Here is a 16,413-nt window from a genome sequence, read left to right as displayed (position 1 = left end):
TGATATGGAAATAATTGGTTTATATCAGCCTTATCTAGACCAAAACCTATTTAAATTCAAGCCAAAATCTCCTGGGAAGGGGGAAATACATCATTGTAGTAAGGACAACCCAGATAACCTTTTTGGCATTTCCACAATGTAAGCAATATTATTCTGTCTCTAGCCTGATAATTATACAACCTAAAGGCTCTGCAACTTTAAAAATGTTTTTTTCTAGAAAAGGGTTCATTAATTATGTAATCAATATCATGCCATTTTTGAAAAAAGGGAACAAAATTGGAAAAGAACAACTAGAGAAAGAACTACTGTGTGATAATAGCTATCCATGTGAGATATTTGATTTTTTGATTATATGAATAAAACAACTATCTATATGGACAAACTAAAATATGACAGTAATTCACACATACACCAACTCTAATTTTCTGGAGATTCTGGATAATCTAATATATAAAAGCAGAAGGTATATACTCTGCTACTTCCTATTATGTTTCAGCTGTCTGTCGGGAAGCACTTAGAACAAGAAACAGACAAGATATTTTCTTCTAGGAAAAAGTCCATTGCCGACTTTAGATGATATAAAGATAAGGAACAGTCAAGGGACCCTACGTACCCTCTTTGAGGAGGCTGACGGCCCTGACCCATGGATAAAATTGTCTCAAGGCCTCTTAATCCAGATTCTCATAAGGCTATACTGTTCAGTGGTTCCACTCTATTTTGACCTCATGAGAACAGAGATCTGGAATCTGGAATGTCACTGTTTACATAGCACTGGTTCACATTATTCCAGTGTTTTCTTATAGTCCAAAATAAATTCATTATGTTCAAGCTGAAGTCATTCACTTATGCAAACAGTGGAAATGCAGGTGATAATTTGTAGCAGAGATTATATGATGGATAGGATCCAAGAAAATGTACAGCATGATGAGATAAGTGGGTGGCTTTAGCTGGTGCCCAGAGCTCTTGATGCCTGTGAACATCTCTTGATAATAGAAGATCCCAGGATGCCTGGGTTTGCTGCAGATCAGGTTATATACATCAAACGATTTTAGGATGCCCAGTAAATGACATAGATTGGTTACAGCCTTTAGAATACATTGGGGAATCTATGCTAGGCAGGATAGAATGAAGAGTTTGAAGCAATAAGCAGGTTAAAAGCCGCTCCATCCAAATTATTCATATTATTTATACAAGTATCTATTAGTTACAGTTAATCTGTCCTATAAGTATAAACTGATAGAGGGAATTTTGTTCATTATAAGATAATGCCTGGATGCTTGGTTGGTTTGGTTTGGTTCTGGTATACTGAACAATCACATCATTTTGTCCATTCTGAGCTTCAGCAGCAATTTTGAATGTGATTCTTGAAAATTTCAATAAAGCAATTTAGATTTCAACAGAAAAAATGGTTTCCGTTCCTGGGCTACTGAAGTGAACTTATTGTATGCCACCCTGAGTCACTTCCCATGATATGGGCCTCTATGTAGTTTTTAAATAATGATAATGATAATGATAATAATACCATTACTCTGTAAGATGCCAGGACCATCAGTAATTACACTAGAAATCCAGGAGAAAAAATAGATGCTGATCCACAGACAAGATGGTTCAGTGCTTCCATGCTGCATGAAGACATGCATTGATAGTTCATATGACTGATTTAATATCCAATAATATTTTATAGAGGGAGCTGTAAGATGGCACATAATCAGTTAACTTTCAATAGCTTTATTCAGACATGATTCTAAATTACAGTTAGTGCTATGGATAACTTCCCCATAGGATTTAGCAGAATAATTTAAAACATAAGCCAAGTTACTTTCTGAATAAATCTTCAATAACTTGTTTTTCACTAAGTCACCAACCCATCTCTTTGCACATTTCTGAAAAACTATCCAGAATGTCTGACAGTTCTCCTGTATTGTGTAGTATGCAAACCTTTAACATTGGAGAGAAGGAACAATTTTAATTGAAGCTGGAGGAGAATTTAGGGATTGCTTATTTCTTTCTGCCAAGTATTACAAATTAGGAGTAAAATAATCAAGGTACTGCTAATTCTTGTTTATAATATAAACCATGTTTTGAATTTCTACACATTTGTAAAGCTGCTTGTCCACTTTTTTATTTTATTAGATCACCTTCATATAATCTTAAATTCCTTCTAATTTTCATGGTGCAGGTAAAGGTAGATCAACTCCCAAGACGAGTTAGACATCATGCCAAATTAGAATTTATGCAAAGAGCATGATTTTAAGACTCTCTTCAGTTTAAACAATGTTTTTATTTTTTCATATGTTTACAAACTATGGCTGGGCACCTTCTATATCTGGCCAAATCTTAATGTAAGCTACAGTCTCATTACTCACTTACAACTGACTTTTTCCCCATTGAATAAAATGCAACATACTTCTGAGAGAACACACCTAGCATTATGTTGCATATCAGTGAGAAGAATTGTCATTACAATGCCAAATGTGGCTCAGTGAAAACAAGTGATATTAATTTGCACAAAAAGTTCTAACTTACCATATGAGCTGTTGACACCTGAGCTGACTGGATGCTGAGTCTGTAGTAGATTACTCGAATAAAATATCCAGCATGCAGCACTTTGAAAAAGAACAAATTCCATGTTGAAAAGAATTTTAAAATAAATTGAATAACCTAATGCATTTATACAAATGCACCAAACTGAACAATTGTATTCAGAATTCTGTCTTTTATTGTAAACCGCCCAGAGTCCCCCATTGGGGGAGAGGGATGGTAATATGAATTTAACTAATAACTAATAAATAAATAAATAATGATTAAGAATGGCATAATCAAGGTGTATAAAATTTAAGGGTATGTAAAGTGGGTACTTTGGCACTTTGCTTCAAACAGTGGCGTAATGCACTTTGACTCAGACTTGCTCTGAATGAAGTGGCTTCTCATCAAAAATTGCCCATATACAGAAGATAGTTCAAGCCAAGTACTGGAGCTGTTCTGCTGCTCAGGTGGAAGGGGCTCTGCTTTATGGCTTCGCTTTAAGGTTATGGGACTTAAGTTATGTTTACGGGGCTCTGCTGTATGGCTCCACTTAAGCTTCATCAAAGCAAAGCAAAGCATTTATTTATTTTTTATTTTATTTATTAAATTTGTCCCCCCTCATCTCCTCCCATCAGCATTCCTTTTAATGGCTGCTTTATCTTAAAATGGGTAATATGGGGAAAGTGGGTAAGAAGTACAGTAGTTTTCCTCCCACCCTCATAATACAAGAATTTGAGAACAACCAGTGAAGATGACTGATGACAGGTTTAGGACTGTCCAAACACATTTACAAAAACAAAAGGCATATATATATAAGGTGGGAGGATAGAACCACATTCATGTCTTACTATAAAATTGTCATAACCATCGGGTTGACTAGCAAGATAAAGGGGGGGGGGGATTTTGGTTTGATCCACATTAAAAAAAACAGAACTAAAATTTCCTCCAAATCAAACTCAATAAATCCATATAGATTTCTTGGTAAAAATATAGGAGTGCTTTGCCACTGCTTTTTCCTGAAAAACTTTTTAGCTTTCTGCTCTAGCTGTACCAACCACTTCCTCCATCATCATCTCAGCATCATCATCATCATCATCATCATCATCATCATCATCATCATCATCATCTTGATTTGTATAGCCACCCATCTCATCTAAGCGACTCTGGGATTTTCTTGGTATTTCTAAGTTACTAAACAGATCCAGTTTTGCTTTTGTAGGAAATCTACAGCTTGTGAGCTACAAACTCTCTCCTGCCCAATTTTTTGCATTACCCAGAACTCCAAAGTACACATCTTTGAAATGTGTAGATTTTTTCACAACTCGATTTTTTACTGTCTTGTCTTACTTCATTCCTAACTCCGCTCAAAATATCCTGACAATTTTTTTAGCCTACACCCCAGGGATACCACTAGACCTAGAAAAAATATCAAAATTCAAGTTCACTGCACATCCAGAAAAAGTTGTCCACTCTATTTTATATTTTCACAAATGAGAAAATGTAACCAAGGAAACTAAATTCCATATATACTAGAAATATATGCATGTGAGAAAGAAAATAATAGTACATTCGTTGATTTAAAAAAGGCATGTGATTTTCTGGAATCACCCTTCTAGTATGGCAGTTTGTAGGGCATTACAGCACATGAGTGTCAGAGCTTTTTGGAGTTTTAGTATGGTAATTAGATTAAGATGTCTATCAAGCTTATGACTGGTAACCTAGTTGTCTAAGAAGACAGTAGGAATTAGGCTATGCTCAGTTTGATATGTCTTATCAAATATTCATTTGAAGAAAATATTTGTAGTTCAGGGTTGAACTGTGGAGTCCTTGGTGCTCTCTGAGCCTTGTTGTTTTCTTGCAGACATTTCATTGCCAGACTAGGCAACATTGCACTGAAGATGTTGCCTAGTCTGGCAATGAAGTGTCTGCAAGAAAACAACAAGGCTCAGAGAGCACCAAGGACTCCACAAATATTCATTGTCTGAGCTTCTTCCTGGTCAGATCATATCTCATTATCATTAGTTCATGAAGAGAGAAGTCTTCTTCTCCAACACTTTTTCTATTTCAAGTTGGAGGAGTCAACTAACATTTGGGGCTAAGTCTACAGAGAAAGTAACACACTTTAGCCACAAATTGAAGATGTTAATCAATGAGGCTGGCTTCAAGTAAGTAGTCCTGCTCCCATACGACGAAGAGCACCAGGCAAACACTGAGGCACTTGAAGAATATTTTTTAGGAACTTGAACTGAACAGACTCAGCCTTTGAGAAGCTGGAATAAATAAGCTGCACTTGTTAAAAGAACTGTGCATGAGTCTTCACTGAAAAGAGTTTTATTGCAGAAGGAACAAACTAGCCACTTGAGAACAGTAAAAGGCCTGGATAACTATGGAGATTTAGATGCATTTTATGTCACATAATCTCTACAGACACACCTTCTCCCTGATGCATGGAAGATTGCTCCAAGGTATTTTAAACAGTTTATTTGTTCTAAACTGTGCCCATTGAGGGACCAATTTAACATCCTTGGCCTTTTAGTGAACACTGTTATTTTGGTTTTGTCATAATTAATTAATCTTGGTTACCACAGTAGGAAGCAAGAACGTGTATTGCTCTTCTTAAACCTATAGGGGTTTGACATAGAATTACTGCATCATTCACATAAAGGTAAAGGTATGCCTTGGTAGAATGTTTACTGAAACTGTGGAAATGGCTGGAGCCATTTTAAGAAATACAAATGCTGGTAGAGAGGTTAAAGATAATACATGGCTTGCTATGAGGAATAAATGACCTGAAAAGGCTATATATATAAGCATGCTTTTCCATGTTTTGTTATACGGAAGTGAAAATTGGGTAATCAGTAGAAAAGTTGAATGCAGTAGAAATGGGATTCCTCAGAAATACGAGCAGTACTGTAGAAGAGTAAAAGTCAACAATGGATTCAGTATGGATTGAATATAAAAGTTGATTGATTGATCGATTTTAAATGTTAAATGTTAAATGTGAGCATTTTTGCGGCATTGTACATGAAAAAGGTCATTATTTTTAATTAGGATCTGATAAAGGACTTTTAAACTGGTGCATTGATATGCAGCATCAAAACATGTCATAAATTAAAACGAAAGTTTTAATGTAAGTTTTCCTTTTTAGATTCTTTTCTTCTGTTTATCTTTTTGGCATCATTATTTTTCTTTTCACTATAATCTTAATTTTCTTAACCTTTTATCTGAGTATATTATTGTATCCCAAGTTCTTTCTCCTAAAATAGTGTGTTTATAATGCCAGTTAATTCTTTGATATTTATTTATTTATTGTACAAAGTAACAAAGCTACTGTGAAATATCAGAAAAGTTTCCACTGGAGCCAAGAATCAATGAATCTGTAGCTTCATCTCATGGTAATGCATCCAAAGAAGATAATTATTATGGAAATATAACAGAGTACAGTCACTGTAGAGTGATAAATCAATTTAAAATGTTTTTAAAAGAGCTGGGGTATTATAATAGTTAACATGGGTGTCCACAGGATCTTACACTTTCATCAAAATGACAAAAGCAGTTCATGCCACAGTATCACAAATTCCTCCCCTTTCATGTATGCACGTAGTTTCATAATTATGTACATAATGGAGAGGAGACAAGGTTCAGAGGGGAAGTAACAGTTCTGAGATTTGCAGTAGATTAAGATGGAAATTAAAAATATATTGCACTGAAGCTGCACCTCTACACAGTGTCACCAATGGAGCAAAGCACAAAGGACAGAACGGAAGGGCTTGACTTAGCAGAATGGATAGACTGTGGGCGTAAGTTACTTATTTTGGTTTACTACATTCTGAAGTAAGAGAATTACATGCATTATTTTCTTAAGCGGGGTGAAACCTAAGACTACTCAGTCCAGAGTATAAAATTTCCTACCTGGACCAATGCTTCAACCATTAGGTAAATTGAATCCCAGCTAGCTACTATAAGGGTCATCATAGCCTCCTTTACTTTTGCTTTCTGCTTTACCAAGAATCCATCAGGTATTCCCATCAACTCTAGAGGCACAGTCTAATAACCATTGGTTTTTATATTTCAAAGGATCTTCTTTTTTCTTGCCTTTTTAGGCTTTCATGCTGTTTTTTTCTTGAATAAAACTAGCCCTAATCTAATAAAGTCTGTGTAATATGCTTACTATTATATCTTAAACAACTGTAAAGGGCATAGTTTTGTTTTTCATCAGTAGCCTCTGTTTTTAACCCCTTCCCCTTTTTTGTTTAATTAAATTGCTTTGGAGGTAGCCTCAAAGTGACTTTTTGAGTCCATGTTTCTGATAAAAGTATTCTGCTATTCTTTTTTTTTCTCATGGGGGCCAATGTGGCCTCTTGAACATTTTATTTACTTAGAATTCTTTGAAGTTATAGCTTAGTGGCTCAAGAGGACAAGGTTATCACTATCCATGACTGCTTACAACAACTAAAATTATATTGATGAGTGCAGAGCAGAAAACACAGCTGCACTTCCATCCTCCCACTCACCCAGTGTATCAAGTAATATAAAATAGTTGAGGTAGAAGAGATTTAAAGCAAGACACCTGTGTGCTTCATTCTGGTTGAACTTTTCAGGCATTCCCAAATATTTCTTGACTCTGAATAGGCCAGTCAAGCAACTGGCGTACCATCAGGCCATGCATATGAAGGCTATTCTGAACAGAAGCAAAAGCTTAGCTGAGTGTAGACTCTGAAGATGGGGACATTTTTTCCATTATCCTAGGCAAGGGAGAGGAGACCCCCAAAGATTAAATGTCTACTGAAATGGAATAAATTAGTTTGTTTTTATAGGGCAGTGGTAGCTTACTCTGGTGGAAGGTCTTTGTTTGACTTCTCTAAGGAATACCTTACAATTTCTGAACATTTACAGGGGAAAAAGCCCTTTGTTCTTTTGTGCCATTTAAAAATATATATATACAGTATATCTCCAGTAGCTTCTTACTTTTTACAATAAAAGTAAAACCTGAGTATTGCTTTTAATAAAAATAGTTTTTTTAAATATTAGGAGATATTAATTGATAAGAATTTCATTTAAGATTAATACAGCAAGGGACACATATGAATTATATGCTAACATTCACTTTAGTAAGTAGCCTAGGTTGATTTATTCATTTGGGCAATTATGTACAGCATTATTAGTGTAATTCACAGTTAGATTAAATTAGGAAAACACACAATAAATTGAAATTGTGGTCATATTTCTTCTTGCTGTGTAAGGAACTGAGATATATTGGTTCTAAGCATACTACATAAGTTGAATTCCCAAGGCTGCAATGGGATCAAAAAGCATTAGACATTCACTTACGCTATATTAGGTCCCTACCATTGGATGGCAGTAAAATCCTACATCAATCACTTTAAGCAAAGGGAAGCTAGAAGAGAAAGTGACTTTCTTTTATTTCTGAATAGCAAGAACCTTCCTGGTTTTCCATGTCAGGTAGCCAATGGAAAGCAGAAGTGCTAACACATGTTTTATTTTCAAATAATAGGCCCAATACTGCAAATAAATATCTTGTTTTAACTCTTCATACTGTAACATGGGGTAGATTGCAAGCTTTATGTACCTTGAAAAATATTATTATATGATTTTTTAATACTCCTGGATTATGTTGATACAATTTATAATTATGATTGATATACTTCCTTATAATTATGTTTCACAGTGAAATAATAATTTACAGAAATGATTACATATTGCTTTGGTTTATTTTCTTTTACTTTAAAAAAAATGGGTGATTTTATCTCACTGTATGGGCCAAATTTTCCTCTTATCCATAAAACATGTTCCAAAATAATCTCAGTACTATCTCTGAAGACAGACAGTTTCCACCTGTGAAATCCTAGAGACCATCATTTTCATTCAACTCAGTAGGACATGAGAGCAGTTCCCAGCATTTCATGTTATTTAGCCCAGTGTAACAATGAAAGAATTTAGGCCTCTATCACAGTTAGCGTTACTTCTTTCTTGTTTCTAATTATACTGCAATTAGAAAAGACAGCCATTTCAAAAATCTGAGCACATTTCCTAGATTCTTAAAATGCCACACACTATTCTGTTCCTATTGTCATAAACAGGAGTTTAACAGATGAGACCATTTAAAAAATCTCACAGAATGTAGACTATATTCCAAGAAGGATTTATGCTTGCTACATCCTAAAGATTGTAAATACCAGAACTAAGCATTAAAAAAAAAACTTTAAAGCAAGTGCATGTGGAAAGACTACAGAAATGTATACAAATTATTCCACTTTGATTAAGTTCATTTATTATCAGAAACTCAGTAGAATCAAGAGAAATAATTCAAGTGATATCAGTGAATTAAGGGCATATATTCTGTCTCTCTATATTTAATAACTATATTCATGACATATGAAGCAGTTCAGCATCTCAGATTATGTGAAGTAATATGAACTCTTATGCCATTATGGTGGTATTCTTTCACAAAAGCTATTAGCAAGTTGAATTGCAATTTAAATGGCTATGAAACAAAGCAATTGTTTTCCTAAATGCATGGAGGGTGGTCTGACTCAACCGACAGCTATTAATCAGGATTTCCTGGGATAAAACCACTGTCTCCCTGGCAATTTAGTCACTGAGTGTATAGCAAATGTGTGTTAAAAGTTTATAGTTTTTAGAAGTCTTATTATTCATTCAAGTATGGGAGTTAAATTCCACTGGCAAAAATTGTGCTAAAAAGTATTTAAAAATAATTTATGAGAAAAATTGCAAGGAGAGCACGCTGTGGAAGAATACTAGTACTGTGATCAATCGATATAGCAATCAGGAATTTAACCTGGTTTTAAATAAGTATGAAAAGATGGGAGAAGTATTTAAAATGTTCTGGACACAGAGCAATACAAGATTGCTTTCTCTGGTATTAAGTGTACTTAAACTGTGGCTTCCTTCTTCAAATCTTACCAAATAATTAGGCAGCATTATATTAAAATGCAAGAGTGCTGAATAGGAACTTGTGGGGGGGGGCTATGACAAGAGGTTTTAAGGGTGTGTGTGTGTGTAGTACAATGATTAGAGAGTTTAGATATTTCATAAATAAGTTAATGCTAGCTTCCAAGATTTCAACAAACAAGTACAGTCATACTGTATATATAGTACTAGTTGCTACTGCTCAGCCATCATATTCAGCAGAGGTCTTTTACAAGTTTTGGATACTTTGAGCATTTTAAGAGTATGTTATAGGCCCTGGTAAAAATGGCTGCAATGGTAATACACAGATTAGTCAACATTTTTCTAGATAGATGGACACACACTGGCTGTAACCACATACTATTTTATTTTCTTAGAATGCCTCTGAGGTCAATGTGGGGTCTGGGTCATTGTGGGAAGTACAGATTGTGTTTGATATCAGTACTTTGCAATAAGTTTGCTTCCTATTTAATATTTTTAAAATAAAACAAAAAGTATATGGGGACAAGGGACTCAATTGCTGTTTATGAGTGTCATGCTAGGGAACCAGTTTATTTTGTTTTCTTTCTTATTTCTTGACAGAATTAGCATTTCATCATTCTTTATATGACATCAAGGCAGAGTCACAGTATTGCTTCAGTTTTATTGTCTCTGTGAATTGAGATAGGTACATAAAAAATAAGCAACACAGAGTTAGCTAATAAGTTCACCACAGAAGTTAATTTGGAATAATGCATATAGCTTCCAATGTGCTAAACCGATAAGGTGTGTGCTTTTTCATATAATTTCAATAAACAATCTTCTAGAACATTTGCCACACATAGACTGAAGCAGATGAACACCATAATACAATGTTACAGTGGATGAGACACCTGCCCTCCTTACAAGTCATACTTAATGTATGATATGGCTTCTGTGGACTTTATATTTAATGCATAAATTAATGACCACTGAAGCAAGATGTGACTAGGTCAGGGCAAAAAATGGGTGGACAACTTGGTTTCTTTCTTGTACTTCTCTCTCCCCACCCCCTATCTCCTTGATAGTTCCTTTTATTTCTCTTTCTCTTTCTACTTCTTTTTTTTTTTCTCCCACAGCAGGCTACCATGGACAGGTCAGATCACTCTTATTAGAAATCTGTATTGCTTGCTTTGGAACATGTTTGAAATTAATTGAAGAGCTACATGAAATTTAGATCAAGGGCTGCTTATGGTCTTAGGGCCATAGGTTGCCCACCTCTGTCTTAGAATAAAAACTAATTACAACTCTCTCAATCACCATTTTAAGAGTATCTCCTACTGCAGTTTTAAAACTAGTTTCTTTCTACTCACCCTTCTTAAGATTGGTCCAAATTCTCCAGGTATGTCCAACTCAGCAAGGAACATTTAATAAAAATGCATAGGGACACTTTCAGAGATCAAATGAAGTTACATTCATTCAGTTAAGATTAAACTTTAATCTTTAATTTGACCAGGTACCTCTGGTCAAATGATGTCTTTCAGTGAATCCTTAAGTGAACAGAAACTGACCCAACTCCTAGATAAATTAATCTTGACAACTTTTGGCAAATTTGAGTGCATACTAACCTTTATATTTTCAGGCACAAAATAGGAAAATAGTGGATATGGCAGGTGCAGAAGTTTGGACATCCTTTCACTTTGTGTGTGTGTGTGTGTTTTACCTGTAAAATAGTTAATGATGCCTAAAAAGGTGATTGACTTTTTGGCCAACATTTTGACAGACTAATGCAATTCTCGAGTAACAATACTCTGACATGTCTAACCTCTTGTGTTTCTGTCTATGATCAATAACTGAGGACTTCTTTAAACAACTATTTGAACATTTGAGAATGAAACCAGGAGAAGGCTATTACAAAACCAAGGGAAGGTTATTAAACACACACACATACACACCCCACAAAATGTTTCCACCAAGCAATTTCAATGGTCAGAAGCAATATTAAGAAATGAAAGTTACATGAAACTGTTGAAGTCAAGACAACATCTGAGAGTCCAAGAAAAAAAAATGTCTGCTAGAACTGCATGAAAACTGGTCAGATCTACAAAACAAAACCTAAAAGTCACCACAAATGACCTGCTGAAAAGTTTAGCTGACTACAGGTCCACAGTACAGTATGGCTTTTACAACAGTGGGAGAGTTGTCAGAAGGATACCTAATGTCTTTGAATCTTCTTCTCCTCTGGATGTCTGTGGACTCTGTCTAACCTGCACAGATCCCAATGCTGATTCATATTCAACAGTCTTGAAACCCCCAGAACCTGATCTCTTCAGCAGCCCGAAACTGCCTAATTCCATCTTTGCTTGCTACCCATTTCCCTTCTTTCTCTCTCCAAATTCAGATTCATCTCTCTTCTGTCAGCTCTGTAGTCCGTTTCAACTTCTGCTCCTGCCTGTAAGAATTCTTTCACTCTTTTTCTCTATGAAACCCCTTATATTCTCTTTTCTCAGTTGTTCCCCAGGTTTTGGCTATTGAAGTATAGTTTATAGGTCTGAGGGCAGCCAGTATTTAACTGCTTCATTTTGTCACAATCTGCACAAGAGAGTTGTCCAAAGGCAACTTTCTCCAACCTCATCAGAAAAGTCATTGTCTAAAGTACACCAAAGAAAATCTTTATAAGCCTGAAATGTTTTGGAACAAAGAGCTCGTGATGTATGAAACAAAGATTGAATTTTTTAGCCACAACCACCAAGATGCATCTGGAGGAAGAAAAAAAAAGAAGGAAGCATTTGAAGAAAAGAACACCTTTTCAGTTGGTAAATATGGGAGTAGCTGTCTTATACCTTGGGGTTGTGTGACAACCAGTGGCCCAAGCAATATTATATAGGTGACAGAAAAATACATCCAGTTAAATATCAACATATGCTGAAAGCTAATGTCCCACAGTGAGTGAGTAAATTGAAAAGTGAAAAGAGGATGGATATTTCAGCAGACAGCAATCTGCAGCATGCCTTAAAATACCATGAGGTACTTGTAGGAAAGAAAAATAAAGTTCAAACCAACCTGAGCACAGCTTCCTTCAGACTTCTTGGTTATAAAATAGGGTAGGTATGGCACAAGCACACAGAGGTCCTGCATAACTCCATATTCCATGTGTATTCATTCAGCAAGAATATTTGGGAAAGGTGTTATTCAACATAGCTCAGTTTGAAGGCATTAACAAGACCAGTGCTAAAACTGCTAACCTTTATCTAATTCAGCCAAGAAGACTTTTTTATTCCATGAATGGAAGTTATATTTATTATTATTTTTCCCAATTAAAAAAAATGCCAGGGATGGCTAATTTACAAATTATTTTATAGATAATATAAAGTATTTATAGGCTTCTTTGAATCTTGATGCTATTGTTGATTATTTAATTTCTCCAATAGTTAATTCAATAATTCACTTTCTGTTAATTAATTTGAAGCCCTGATAGTTGTAATTTTGTATCAAAATTTCATTTACATTAAAAAAAAAATCTAATGCAGAGTGATGGAAAAATATGAGAGCCAGTCTAATGCACTGGTTTAAGGTATTGGATTGAAAAGATCCAACTCAAGTTTACCCTTAGCCTTGGAAGTTCTTAGGGTGATTTTGGGCCAGTCACTTTCTCTCACAGCCCAAACTATCTCAGAGAGTCTTTGTGGGAGAAAGTTGGAGGAGGGAGCACTACATGTGCTTTCTTGATCTCCTAGAGATATAAAAAATTAAATTAAATTAAATTAAATTAATAGCTTTTGAATGTTTTTCAAAGAGAAGGCAATGTTGGTGAAATGTCCATGTTTTTATTGATTGATTGATTGATTGAAGAAATTTATATGGCTGCCCAACTCAGTCACAGTGACTCCAGGTGGCTTACAGGATTAAGTTTTGATGCTAAATTCTTTGCTTTAATAAGTGCATGTGTATGTATACATAAATGTCCTGGGTTTCACTGTACAGTCACCTCTCCAGTGATGGTTGACATGATTGCTTTCAAGGGCACTCTTGGGGTGTCTTGGAAGCCACACTTCACTTGGTTGTCATGTAAACCCAGGGCAACGAAACAGGTTGGATTACAGCTGCATCCTAATTGATGACAAAATATCCATAAAAGGTGAATATGCATGAAAGAACATGATTGTGCCTATTGCATGGCAGTGAGGACATCCAAGAAACTTTGTACATGCAAAAGACTGTTCAGCTGAATTACTTGGGTTTGGAGGTCGCCAGCATCTGACTCGGTTACCTGAGACAAATTTGCTGTCTTTCAAGAATAATGTCACTGATCTTAATGCCAGATTTCAACAGATTTGAATATCCATTGCACCCACTGCCCCTATTTTGTGGGTGTAGTTTCAGTCGCTACAGTCCAATGAGGTGGACAAAGTGCCTGCAACTGTAAGATCAAGATAGTTTACACTTTCCTTCCATGATGATTTAATCCCCTTTAAAAGTGTAAAAAATTCATTGTAAAACAACTTGCTATATGTTTGTGCTATACTTCCAATATTCTTCAGCCACTCTATGATCATCATGAGCAAGTGAGCCATATAAGACTCCTAAGTATAATTCACATATGCAGACATATACATAAATATGCATACTTCTCTCTGTCTCTTTCTCTCTCTCTGTGTGAATGCATAGGTAAAGGTAAAGGTTTCCCTTGACGTAAAGTCCAGTCATGTCTGACTCTAGGGGGCGGTGCTCATCTCCGTTTCTAAGCCTTAGAGCCGGCGTTGTCATAGACACTTCCGGGTCATGTGGCCAGCATGATGACACGGAACGCCGTTACCTTCCCGCCGAAGTGGTACCTATTGATCTACTCACATTTGCATGTTTTCGAACTGCTAGGTGAGCAGGAGCTGGGACGAGCAACGGGAGCTCACCCTGCCGCGCGGTTTCGAACCGCCGACCTTCCGATCGACAGCTCAGCGGTTTAACCCGCAGCGCCACCGCGTCCCGTGTGAATGCATATGTGTCTAAAATTCTGTATTCTTATTCAATATGAGCTGTACTTCAGTACAGGATGTATTGCATCTAATTTTGCAAAAAGAATTGTGTTTGGAAGTACCTATAAAAGAAGGTCCTGAGGAATATAGAAAGATGAAAATAGAGAACAGAGAATAATAACTGTGGATCAATACATAAGCCAAGAAGCTACCTAATACCAGGTTAACTGTTTGTCTACAGTCTATTCTGCCAGTATCTCTCCTGGATCTACTTCTCCTGTCACACAAAAGCATGATTCTTTATGACAGATGCGGACAGGGATTGACCATCTGCGTGAAATGCTCTCACTTTCTCAAATACTGCAGGAATAGTAGCCTCTTGTCAAGACCTGACTTGTGTGTCTGGTTCTGGAAAAACAACAAGAAGGAAAATCAGTCTGAAGAGCAAGACAGAAAACCATTTATGTGCAGGTTATCAAAGTGAACTGCAAAACCGCACACGCATCTGGTGAGAGAGGCAGTAAGCTGGACAGAGTAGATTGCTGAAATGTAGGTAAGTCAGAACAGCAGGAGAGCAGCTGGGCTGCCGGTGCTGAACTGTGAGGATGGCAGCAACACCAGCAGAGAAGTTTACAAAGGGCTGTGTATGGTGCCATCATCAGAGAGCAGGCCTGGAGCTGCAGAGATGCCAAGCCCTTGCTATCTTTGCACTTTCTGCCCTCTGGTGCTCAGAGCATTAACTTGGTGGGTGTACTTTCATTCCTTACATGAAAAACTAGAGAAAACAATTGGGACATGTTTTTGTTCCTCACCCCATGAATTATAGGATTGGTGATGTGTTGGCAGCTTCTTGAGTAACAAGATTTATGACACATAAAAGTTCTTTTGTTTTTCCCTGCCTAAAGTATGACAAGAAAGGAGATAATACAAACCAGGAGTGGACGATCTATGGATTTTAGCTTAATTTCCAAAATTGCAACAATTTTTAAGTTTTCTGCAAACCAGCAATTCAGACCTTTGGCAAAAGCAGTCTTTTCTCCACAGCACTGGAAGAGAAACAGAAACAGACAGAAGAGGACAAAGCAGATTACAGATGCAGCCAAAGAAAAATCATGAAGCAGCTTACAGATAGAGTGAAAATGAATAGCCCCATCAATGTCTGTGGCTGGTTCTGCTCATTGCTTGCTTATGCCTCATATATCATTGATATGCATCTCCTACTGGAATACAGTATGGAGTGCTTGTTGTTAGTTACCAGGGCGTTTAATAGGTATTCACACATTGATTGTACCCACTTCATTGACAGTCACACAGTGTGCATACAATATTTATAATAATATAATTAGTATACCTATCTATCCAGCCATTATTCAGTATATACACATGTTCCAGCCTAATGAAGAATTGTGGCTTATTGTGTTGTCTGAATCTGAAATAACCACTGTTTTGCATTTGGGAACACAGTAATTGTACCCAAAGGTTGTTTCAAGCTTAAAGCCTGCAAAAATACAGGTAGTCCTTGTTTAGTGACTGAAATTGGCAACTTAGCTGTTAAGTGAAGTGGTCGCTAAGTGAAACTGTGACTGTGCTTATGATCTTACTTCAGCTTTCCTTTGCTTTACAGACCTGCAAAGGTTATAAATGTGAGGATTGATCATAAAGTTACTTTTTCATCATTGTCATTACTGTGAATGGTCACTAAATGAGGCAATTGCTAAGGTTCATTTAGTTCTCCCTCTGCAATATTTAGGCAGGCTTGATGGTGTTATGACATCATGGAATAATATATTCCCTTGCTCATTCTCCTTGTCAAAAAATAGACCTAGATAAGCCATGGATAAATATTTTGGGAAGGCATTAGTGTCATGTTGAACTTCATGTCTAGTTCTACTCTTAGTTTCTGTGAGAACAGAGGACTACTGAAAGTTTCACTAGTTTGTTTTTAATATATTTTTATTGAACATTTAAAAAAAATTAAACAGAAAAGGAAAAGAACAAAAAAGGA

The 16,413-nt window shown here is 36.1% G+C and overlaps 1 long non-coding RNA gene across 1 annotated transcript; it reads left to right on the top strand.

The window, feature by feature from the left end:
* The first annotated feature begins 15,037 nt into the window (after positions 1-15,037).
* LOC134499443 (uncharacterized) lies at positions 15,038-15,614 on the top strand. The gene is made up of 3 exons (XR_010068144.1): positions 15,038-15,152; positions 15,235-15,312; positions 15,453-15,614. It is a non-coding gene; the product is annotated as an uncharacterized LOC134499443 (long non-coding RNA).
* The last annotated feature ends 799 nt before the right edge of the window (positions 15,615-16,413 follow it).

This window comes from Candoia aspera, chromosome 6 (genome assembly GCF_035149785.1).
Source record: "Candoia aspera isolate rCanAsp1 chromosome 6, rCanAsp1.hap2, whole genome shotgun sequence".
NCBI lineage: Eukaryota > Metazoa > Chordata > Lepidosauria > Squamata > Boidae > Candoia > Candoia aspera.
Note: the sequence above shows the minus strand (reverse complement) of the source record. Positions and strands in the feature narration are given on the sequence as shown.